This window comes from Octopus sinensis, unplaced genomic scaffold, assembly GCF_006345805.1.
Source record: "Octopus sinensis unplaced genomic scaffold, ASM634580v1 Contig09234, whole genome shotgun sequence".
Taxonomy (NCBI): Eukaryota; Metazoa; Mollusca; class Cephalopoda; order Octopoda; family Octopodidae; genus Octopus; species Octopus sinensis.
In genome coordinates this window covers 25,001-35,317 of record NW_021831713.1, presented here as the reverse complement: position 1 = coordinate 35,317, position 10,317 = coordinate 25,001, and the positions used below count along the sequence as shown (strand labels likewise).

The 10,317-nt window shown below is 42.5% G+C and overlaps 1 long non-coding RNA gene across 1 annotated transcript in view; it reads right to left on the bottom strand.

The window, feature by feature from the left end:
- Positions 1 to 8,267: 8,267 nt before the first annotated feature.
- The window catches only part of LOC118761131, a 15,202-nt gene continuing 13,152 nt past the window's right edge, over positions 8,268 to 10,317 (bottom strand). Inside the window, exons 2-3 of the long non-coding RNA XR_004997165.1 lie at positions 9,290 to 9,363; positions 8,268 to 8,333 (exon numbers count right to left, since the gene is read on the bottom strand). This is a non-coding gene — a long non-coding RNA (uncharacterized LOC118761131). The remainder of the gene's footprint in view (positions 8,334 to 9,289; positions 9,364 to 10,317) is intronic.

The following is a 10,317-nucleotide window of genomic DNA, read 5'->3' as shown; positions in this document are numbered from 1 at the left end:
CTCAGGCATTTAGGGAGGATGTTAAAGAGCTGTGGTCCTCTGAAACCCAAGCTGTTGCAGTATCTGGACCTGTATTTTGATGGTGATGTTGGAATCCTTGGCACCACGCAGCGGCGCCCGCCCGTTCTGCGTTGGAGTAACTTTGAATGCCAAAGTTGGGACAAGACCCTCCAGGATTTTCCAGATGTATATCACTGCATATCTCTCCCGCCTCCGCTCCAGGGAGAAGAGGTTTAATACCTTCAGTCTTTCCCAGTAGCTGACATTTTGCATTGAGACGATTTTCTTTGTGTAGCTTCTCTGAGTTGCTTCGAGTTCTGCTGTTTGTTTTATATTGTGTGGTGACCAAAGTTGGGAGCAGTAGTCCAAGCGGCTGAGGACAAATGTTTTCCATAGGACCATCAGTGTCTCCTTCTCTCTTGTTCTGAAAGTTCGGAGAATCCATCCAGCTAGCCGTCTGCATTTTATCACCAGATTAGCAATATGCATTTGGAAAGATGCATCATTGCTCATGTCAATGCCTAGGTCACGCACTGATTTTGACTCAGGGATTGCAATTCTTCCTGGGCCAGTGTATCCAGTCTTCACGTCATTTACCTTTGTGTGCCAGTAGCGCAGGGCCTGGAACTTACCTGCATTAAACTGCATGTTGTTGTCCTCAGCCCACCTGTATATTGTGTCCAGCTCATGTTGATGCGCAATATTTTCAGGGTTTTGTATTGCGTGGGAGACTTTTGTGTCATCTGCATAGCTAGCAAGGGTGGTCATCGTAGCAACTGAAGGCATGTCTGAAAGGGCCACTATGAACATCAGTGGCCCCAAGACAGTGCCCTGTGGACACCGCTTGTTATTTGCGTTTCCCTGGAGGTGGCTCCATTGCTCACAACTGCCTGTTTTCTGTCTTTTAGGAAGTTGTGCAGCCACTCTCCAAGTTTCCCGCCTATGCCGAGACCACGCAGTTTGTGACAGATCATACCATGGTCGACTTTATCAAAGGCTTTTGCAAAGTCAAGATATATTACATCATCCACATTTGAGCCATTTAGTAGCTGTTTCAACACCCAGTCATAGTGTTGCAGGAGCTGTGTTAGGCAGCCTCTACCTGGTCGAAATCCATGCTGGGTGTCAGACAGTAAGTCATTTTCTTCAAGGAACATGATTAGTTTCTTACGGACTATTCGTTCCATGACTTTGCTGATGTGTGAGGTCAGAGAGACAGGCCTATAATTTTAGCATCTGCTCTGCTACCTCCCTTATGGATAGGGCATATTACCCCCTCTTTCAGTTTGACTGGGAGCTTACCACTTGCAAGAAAGCTCTGAAAAAGAAGCTGTAGCGGTTTTGCAAGGGCTTTGCACGATTTGAGAAGGATCGCTGGGAATCCACAGGTCCAGCAGCTGAGTTTGTGTCAATCTCATCAATGGCTAGTGTGATATCATCTTCTTCGATGTTGATGTACTCAATTTTTGTCTCTTTGGCCGCTGGTAAAGTGGCAAAGAATTCTTCTGGGTTGTTTACTTGCCTGTGTCCTAGAGGTGTAGTGAACACACTTTGGAACTGTTCGTTCAGTATTTCACTTATCCTCGTGGGATTTCCTGTGAGAGAGCCATCTTTTGGAAGAGAGGTCCTATTCTCTGGTGCACTGTGGCTGTCTCTTTGGCAAACTTAAAGAAAGCTTTAGGGTTTGATTTTATATTTTCTATTACCCACTTCTTTATCTGCTCTCTCCTTTTCATGGGACTGATGTAGACTTTTCTCAGTTTCCATTAGCATTCTTTCGAGCCGAGACTTCTCACCACCACTTTGGTGTGCTTGCTCAGGCGGTTTGCAATCCTTGTCCGTCGTCTCATAAGAATCCTCCTTTCTCTAGGGATCCTGTTTTTGTTCTTGTGTGTGCTGGCCCTGCACATTGGACATATTTGTCACATATGGCTTGTATTATGGACATGAAGTGTTTGTGTTTCATGTTTATGTCCGGTGTGGAGAGACATTCAGGCCAATCCTGTTTGAGGATCTCTTTCTCAATCGACTTCCAGTTGGCTTTATGAAAGTTTAAGTTGGAGAGATGGTGGGTGCTTCGTATAGGCTGTGTGTCTGCGGGGGCTTTTGTTCCATACATAGACAGCTCTATTATGTTGTGATCCGAGGTCATTGTCGGCATCACATTAACATTATGGATAATATCCATATTTTTGTGAAGCAGAGATCCAGTATATTATCTGCCCTTGTTGGTTGCAGAACTATTTGCTCCATGAAAGAGGTATTTGTGAGATGGAGCAGGGACTCCACCTGTGCCTGCTGATGGTGTGTAATCCCTGGGAGCATCTGCCCCCCAGGCCATTCCACATTGGGGAGGTTAAAGTCACCATGAAGAATACACTGTTGTGCTGTTCAAGGTTGGTGAGGACTTCTCCTATTTTTGTTAGGCAGTCTTCAAACATGCCTGAGTGTGTTTTGGGGCGTCTGGTGGGCGATATGTAGTGCATATGACGATATTCAGTTGTCTTATGTGTACAATTTGAGTTTCACATACTGAGTTTGAATATGACAGCAGGACCTGGGGCGTGAGGTCATCTCGGATGTACATTGCAACTCCACCATGGCTCCTCCCTTTTCTATCTGTGCGTATGACTGCATATTGCGGCATGTGTATTTCTGCATCACCTATATCGGGTTCAAGATGCGTTTCTGTGAGTGCCATGCATATAGCTTGATTGCATGTCACAAGGTCTCTCAGGAATGAAATTTTCTTTTTACAGTTTCCGCGCAGCAGCCCTCCTACATTCAGTAGAAATATTTTTGTGGTGTGTGTGTTGGTGTTGGTGTCTGTGGTGGCCATCCTGCATCTGTTGGAGGTGGCCTTATGTGGTGGTAGTTCCAGCTTTGTGCTTGTAGCCAGGTCAGCTGCTGAAAAATTTTTGTGCCATGCACAAAAAAGACTGCTGTTCAGCTGCCGCCCTTCTCACATCTGGGTGAAGCTGGCCACCTGTTGGGTTTCCGCGCACCACATCTTCATACCGTCTTTCAGTAGTGGTCAGTGCGCTTTTTTCCCTTCTTTTAACTTTTTGTTTTTGTTCTCCCTAAGGGAGGGACCTCTGTCTCGCGTCCGTGCGGTTTTGGTAGGGCCTCCGATGTGCAAAGCGACAGTTTGCACCTTCAACGCCGTACCAGCAGTCCCCCCTCAGGTAGAATTTGCAGGTGTTTCTTTCCCTGCCCTTACAGTTTTTGCTGGGGTCCCTCTGCTTTCTCTGGACAGGGCTTTCTTTAGCCTTGATTCTGTCACCCTTTACCTCCTGCTTCCCATCAATTCCAGGGTGCCTTTCCTTTCTTGCGGCCATCGCACCTCTTTGGTCTTCAGTTGTGGTGTTGGAAGCTGGACATGTGTCATCGTTTCCCTGTGTTCCAGGCTTCTCCATTTGGCTCTGGATGCTTTCCTCATCCTTTTGGCCCTCCCTGCTGCCGTCACCTCCCAGGATGATGTCCAGGGTGTCCACATGTTATATATAATATATATATATATATATATATATATATATATATATATATATATACAAATATATATACATATGTATATACATATATATATAAATGCATTTATATATAGACGTACATACACACACATACATATATATATACATATATATGAATATATTATGAATATATATATACATACATATATACATATATATGCATATATATATGTACACACATACATACATGTATGTATGCATATATATTATATATATATATATATTATACACACACACACATGTATGTATAAATATATGTTTTGTGTGTGTGTGTGTGTGTTTATGTTTGTGTGTGTGTGTGTGTGTAGTTTTCTAAGCGTTTAATTTGAATAAACACTCTCGCTTTTGTTCCTAATTAAACCTATTCAAATTAAATCATTTCTTTAAATTTTACTTCTGAGATTAATTAATTTTAAATATTTTTTATCGGCTGGTTTTTAATTTTTTTTACAAAACGCCGGAATAATGAAAGAACCTGTAGCATGGAATTTTAAAGCGAAATTCATTGAAATGCTTTTGATTTTAAGTTTTCCTCCACAAACTTGCTACCTTAATTCTGCATGTCCAAATTATCAGTCCGTACATATTGTTATATTATATCTTTATATATAAAAGTGAAGTCGTGTGTCTGTCTCCTACGATTTAGATTCCTAACTACTCCCACATTTTGCGATGCAGTTTAACCAAAACCGGGTATCTTATAGTCGTGATTCATATCGAGCCCTTCTGGGTATTAGCGCGCGTCTACGATGAGTCTACGATTTAAAAAAACATTTACCATAATTTTTTTCCATTTTAATGCATTTTTTTCGCTATTATATAAGGGAAGTAACTCTCTAAAAATGTCTACGATGAGTCAACGATTTAAAAAAAATTTACCATAATTTTTTTTCCATTTTTAATGCATTTCTTTGCTATTTTTTGGCTATAACTCTCTAAAAATGCTTATATAGTTATTTCCCTTACAAACCCGAGCAACGCCGGGCGATACCGCTAGTTTTTAATATTTTATTCATCTTCCTGTTTTAGCAGTTGGTTGCGGTCCTGCTGGAGCATCTCATTCAAGATATTTTGGTAGTTATATCGTCTCTATTACTCTGTTTTGATTTGATTTCATCGATCACGAATATCTGTCTTGACATAAAGGGATGTAGATGGAAGATAGCTGAATACAGAATGATGTCTACTATCGACGCATCGATGTTAATCGACGTTTCCATCGTCATGCGCATAGCATTCACTCGCAGATGTATATATAGCCTCGGGGAGGAAGAGAGGCTGTCTGCAAACTAAGAGAACCTTGCTTCAAGTTCTCAAAGACCAGGTCTTGGTGTTAATAGGTGTGACTGGTTCCCTTGTGAAGATAACGGACGTAACTCAGAATATTATGGAAACATGGTTCATCCAGATATTTACTGGAATCAGAAGGAATACTTTACTGAGGAACCCAAAACATATTTGGTATAATTTTTTCTACTCTAGGCACAAAGCCCGAAAATGTTGGGAAGGGGGCCAGTCGATTAGATCGACCCCAGTACGCATCTAGTACTTAATTTATCGACTCCGAAAGGATGAGAGGCAAAGTCAACCTCAGCGTAATTTGAGCTCAGAACATTAAGATAGACGAAATACCTATTTCTTTACTACCCACAAGGGGCTAAACACAGAGGGGACAAACAAGGACAGACATACGGATTAAGTCGATTACATCGACCCCAGTGCGTAACTGGTACTTAATTTAACGACCCTGAAAGGATGAAAGACAAAGTCGACCTCGGCGGAATTTGAATTTTAACGGCAGACTAAATACGGCTACGCATTTCGCCCGGCGTGCGAACGTTTCTGCCAGTTAGCCTCAGATATTTGGTGTATTAAGTGAAGCAAATTTGCTACGTATAGACATACGCACGTACACACACAACACACATACACACACACAAATGTACATTCAAACATTCGCTATTTCGTTAAGTTTCATACAGTTTTCATATTAAAACACATTGGACGATAAAGACAGCAATGCATTAGGCCTGACAGTGCTACATTGGATAATGTATTCCTTGATATACTACTCCGGAAACAAGCTGGAATGGTCTGGTTTTGACTATCTTTTATCATAGGCCTCGTTTATAAACGCCAACTTGGATGAAGCAACAACAATTTTGAAGAAATATTTAAACTGAAATTGTGATTGCATTCATCATACAAATAAGCTGTATGATTCCCGAGTGCAGCTCAGAGTGTTTGGACACGTTGTTTGATTTTTCGAGCTAGACTCTGCTTACTGTGTTCTTATCACTGAGAATCCGGCTGGATTGATGGTTCGTGTTGGTCGGCCACACGCCACTTGGTCACGGCAGATGAGGTACCTCGCGGAGATGGGGTTTGATTGGGACTGGGACTCTGATTGACAGTTCACCTGAGAGGACCCAGGAATATACCGACATGTGGTGAATGCAGCAACTCGCTGCCGCGACAGTGGCTCCCACACCTCACCTGACTTGTGATTGCATTCATACATCTACAGCACAAAGTGAGGGCTCTCATTTCATACGGCATCCCCATTTGCCTATATCATCCTATTATCAAAAATGTTCATGCTTTATTTCGCTTGCTGCCTCTGGGGGGAAGGAACGGAACTGAAATGTTTTACTGGCTCTCGAAGACTTATTGATGCTGTCAATTTTGCTCTTAAACTTTTCTTAGTTACCATCAGTTTTAAAAACAGGAGGCAGCAGGGAATTCTAGAAGGTCAACGTTCTGAGAAGAATGGAGTCTGTATAGGAATCTGTGAAGCGGCTGGGTGTTTGAGAGCAACAAGGATGATAAGAGAAGGAGAGAAGTGGATTATGCTTAAATGGTGGTGGCATACACCCAGCCAGCAGCAAGGACTAGCGACTATTGTAGAAGTGGGAGAAAACGTAAAAAGTGATTGTTCATGCCCGTGGCTGAGAATCTGAAGCACATCTGTGACTCTATGCTTGTTAGTCGGATGGCTTTTCTCTGGATATGATCTGAGGGGTCTCTATGTGCTGTAGCTGGACCGTTACCATTGTAGGCCTTACTTAAACTTTGTAAAGTATCAGTAATTGTTGGGGTATAACGTATCTTGTGGTCCTTCCCTTTAGGATCAATCTTTGGGATACGGTCCAGTTCCGGTAAAGATGGGGTTTCGCTTGCATAGATACTATGCAACTGTAAAACTCAACAACTGAGAGCTCTGGATGCTGCATATGATGCGATGATGGGCTTTTGTTACAGTATTGCTACTGTATAACAAGATTGGTATAACCATTTTGAATAATGCAACCGGTTAGAAATAAGCATTTGTAGACAAAGGACCATGTCAGCGAGGGAACCTTTATACTGTTGCTAGGTCTGCGAGGAATCCTGGCACAATTTCTTGCAAACAACACTGTGATATCAAAATAAAGAAGTCGAAGTTAGATGATGTAGTTCTCTAAACGCTGTGTCTGTAAACAACTTATGGGATTGCCATGGCTGTACTGTCTCAGGCCATAGACCCACCAGACTGGAGCTCAACAAAAAAAGAAGGACAGGTGTTTCACATACCAACGCCTCTGTCGTTCTCACAAAAGAACTTCTGCATGGTCCTTTGACGTGCTAAACAGAGCAATGAAATTTCACTCAAATCGTATTTTTCTCTCTTAAAAAGGAAAAACGAAAAGAGAAACAGAAAAGTAAGCTCGGGATTGCTAATGCAGTCGAAGACTATGTCATTGGATTGACAGGTCACGGTTGGAAAGTCTTTCACGAAAATAGCTGCTAAATCAAGTTTATCACGGAGCTAAACAACAACAACAACAACAACATACGCCCTCTTTCTCCTTCGTTACAGCTGAGACCTTTGCATTGGCTGCGGCGGCGGCGGCGGCTGACAAATGATTCCAGTTGCCATTAACCATTTTAAAGTTTTGTTCGGACAAAATGATGAGAAACATTATCCAGTGATTCCTATCAGAAATCTCGACATCATCGTCTCACCATTTTGTAAACCGTTTCCGCATTCACCAAATTCCACCCTCGCCCTACTTCCTTTCATCTTTTACCCACCCACCTTCCCTCCGCCATCTTCTTTATCAATCTCCTTTAATCATTTTTGCATATTTCTGTTTTAAATATTTGTTTTGTATTTTTTTTTGCGCTGTTATTTTATATTCTTTTCTTTTCTTTCGATTTATCGAAATCTCTCTCTCTTTTACTCTTTTACTTGTTTCAGTCAATTGACTGCGGCCATGCTGCAGCACCGCCTTTAATCGAGCAACTCGACCCCGGGACTTATTCTTTGTAAGCCCAGTACTTATTCTATCGGTCTCTTTTGCCGAACCGCTAAGTGACGGGGACATAAACACACCAGCATCGGTTGTCAAGCAATGCTAGGGGGGCAAACACAGACACAAACACACACACACACACATATATATATATATATACGACGGGCTTCTTTCAATTTCCGTCTAACAAATCCACTCACAAGGCTTTGGTCGGCCTGAGGCTAAAGTGGAAGACACTTACCCAAGGTGCCATGCAGTGGGACTGAACCCGGAATCATGTGGTTGGTAACCAAGCTACTTACCACACAGCCACCCCTGCGCATTCAAATATTCACATTTTCTATCTTTTGTCTTACTTTTACCGTATTTTAGCCTTTTCTTGACTAACAACAAACAACTGGCGCTCCGTCGGTTACGACGGGGAATGTACCCGTCGCTCCGGTCAACTGAATAGCCTGCTTCTGAAATTAACGTGCAAGTGGCTGAACACTCCACAGACGCACGTACCCTGTATCGAGTTCTCAAGGTGATTCCGCGTGACACAGAATGTGACAGGGCTGACCCATTGAATTACTGGTACAACTCATTTTTTGCCAGTCAAGTAGTAAAATGAAGTGTCTTGCTCAAGGACCCAACTGTCGTCGGAAGAGCCGAATGCCCTAATCACTATGCTACGGGCCTTCACAGACTACCAGCAATAAAACCCAGCAACCTACACCAACACGATCACTAACAACAATACCTATTTCTTTATTACCCACAAGGGACTAAACATAGAGGAGACAAACATGGACAGACATAGGTATTAAGTCGATTATATCGACCCCAGTGCTTAACTGGTACTTAATTTATCGACCCCGAAAGAATGAAAGGCAAAGTCGACCTCGGCGGAATTTGAACTCACAACGTAACGGCAGCCGAAATACCGCTAAGCATTTCGCCCGACGTGCTAACGATTCTGCTAGCTCGCCTAACAACAATACCACAACACCATTTCAGCATCACGTGCACGAAAAGTCCATCCTTGCCAATGCCGACTTAACCGATACTACTGTCACCTTATTTCATGTTGCTCCAGTCCACTCGGCTGGCAAAAGTTGAGTTGTATCTGTATTTCAAAGGGGCCAGCTTTGTCACATTCTGTGTCACGCTGAACCTTCCTGAGAACTAGGAACAGGGTACGCGTGTCTGTGGCGTGCTCAGCCCCACTGCCATCATCACCATCATCACCAAAACCATCTTCTCAATTGCTGCAACAACGACATCACTCCCTCAGAAACCCACCATCAACGGACAACTAAAAGCAGAGACAATAATTAGAAGTTTGCATCAGAGAGAAGTTTTCAAACAAACTGAGAACTCCGTCGGTTACGACGACGAGGGTCCCAGCTGATAGGATCAATGGAACAGCCTACATAAGAAACCAAGATGCAAGTGGCGGAGTACTCCACAGACACGCGTAACCTTAACGTAGTTCTCGGGGAGATTTAGCTTGACACAGTGTGTGACGGGACTGGCACCTTGGAATACTGATACAGCTCATTTTTTCTGAGTCAACTGGAGCAGCATAAAATAAAGTGTCTTGCTCAAGGACACAAAGTCTCACCGGGAATCGAACTCACAACCTTTCGATCGCGAGCCGAATACTCTAACCACTAAGCTACGCGCCTTCTATAGGTCCCCAAACTTCAAAAACCGGTAAAGTGTACGGGTACTTTATCTCTTCCTAATCCTAAGGATTATCGATTTATTGACTCCAAGCCTACAGTTCTTGATTCTAATCTCTCTGGAAGTCATTTAACGGAGATAGGAAAGAGCCTTTAAAGAACAACTGAATCAATTTTGATAACTGCAAAATGACTTGGTAAGGTAGCGATGCAGATGTGTACTTCCGGTTGTACGGTTTCCGGTTGTATGGTTGTACGGTGAAAGTGATATTCTCTACGCCGCTGTAACTAACTTAGACTTTGCGTGCATTAAAGATCTTACAATATTCAAGTGGTAGTGGGAACGGGTACAATACAAAAGATATAAAATTCTTATCAATGTTCGCGGAGTCACCTAATTTATGAGGCCGGGTTGTTTAAATTGTTCCTAGCTACTGCGCTTAAAATTAGTTCCTACTCGCATTGGCTGAATGTTTCTATTTCTACCGAAGACTAATAACAGATTATTAATTACAGATCGGTGATCGTAATATGGGAAACAATAATCGTGATCAATTGCTTCCCGATGTCCAGAACTTTCAGGAGAAAGGGTTTTAATGTAGGGAATTAGAAAACCACGGTGCTGAACCGGATGTATCATCAGGATGCTATATTTCAAACGACATGAACACACTTATTGATGACGTCACTGCAATTTCAAAGATCCACAACGGTAATCTTCTTTTCTATTGGAAGTTAATGACGCCCACATACATTTATTTGATAATTACCAAATAAAGTTTGGCGATGTTGATTAAAGCTTGCCTTGTCGTGTTAAGTAAGGAG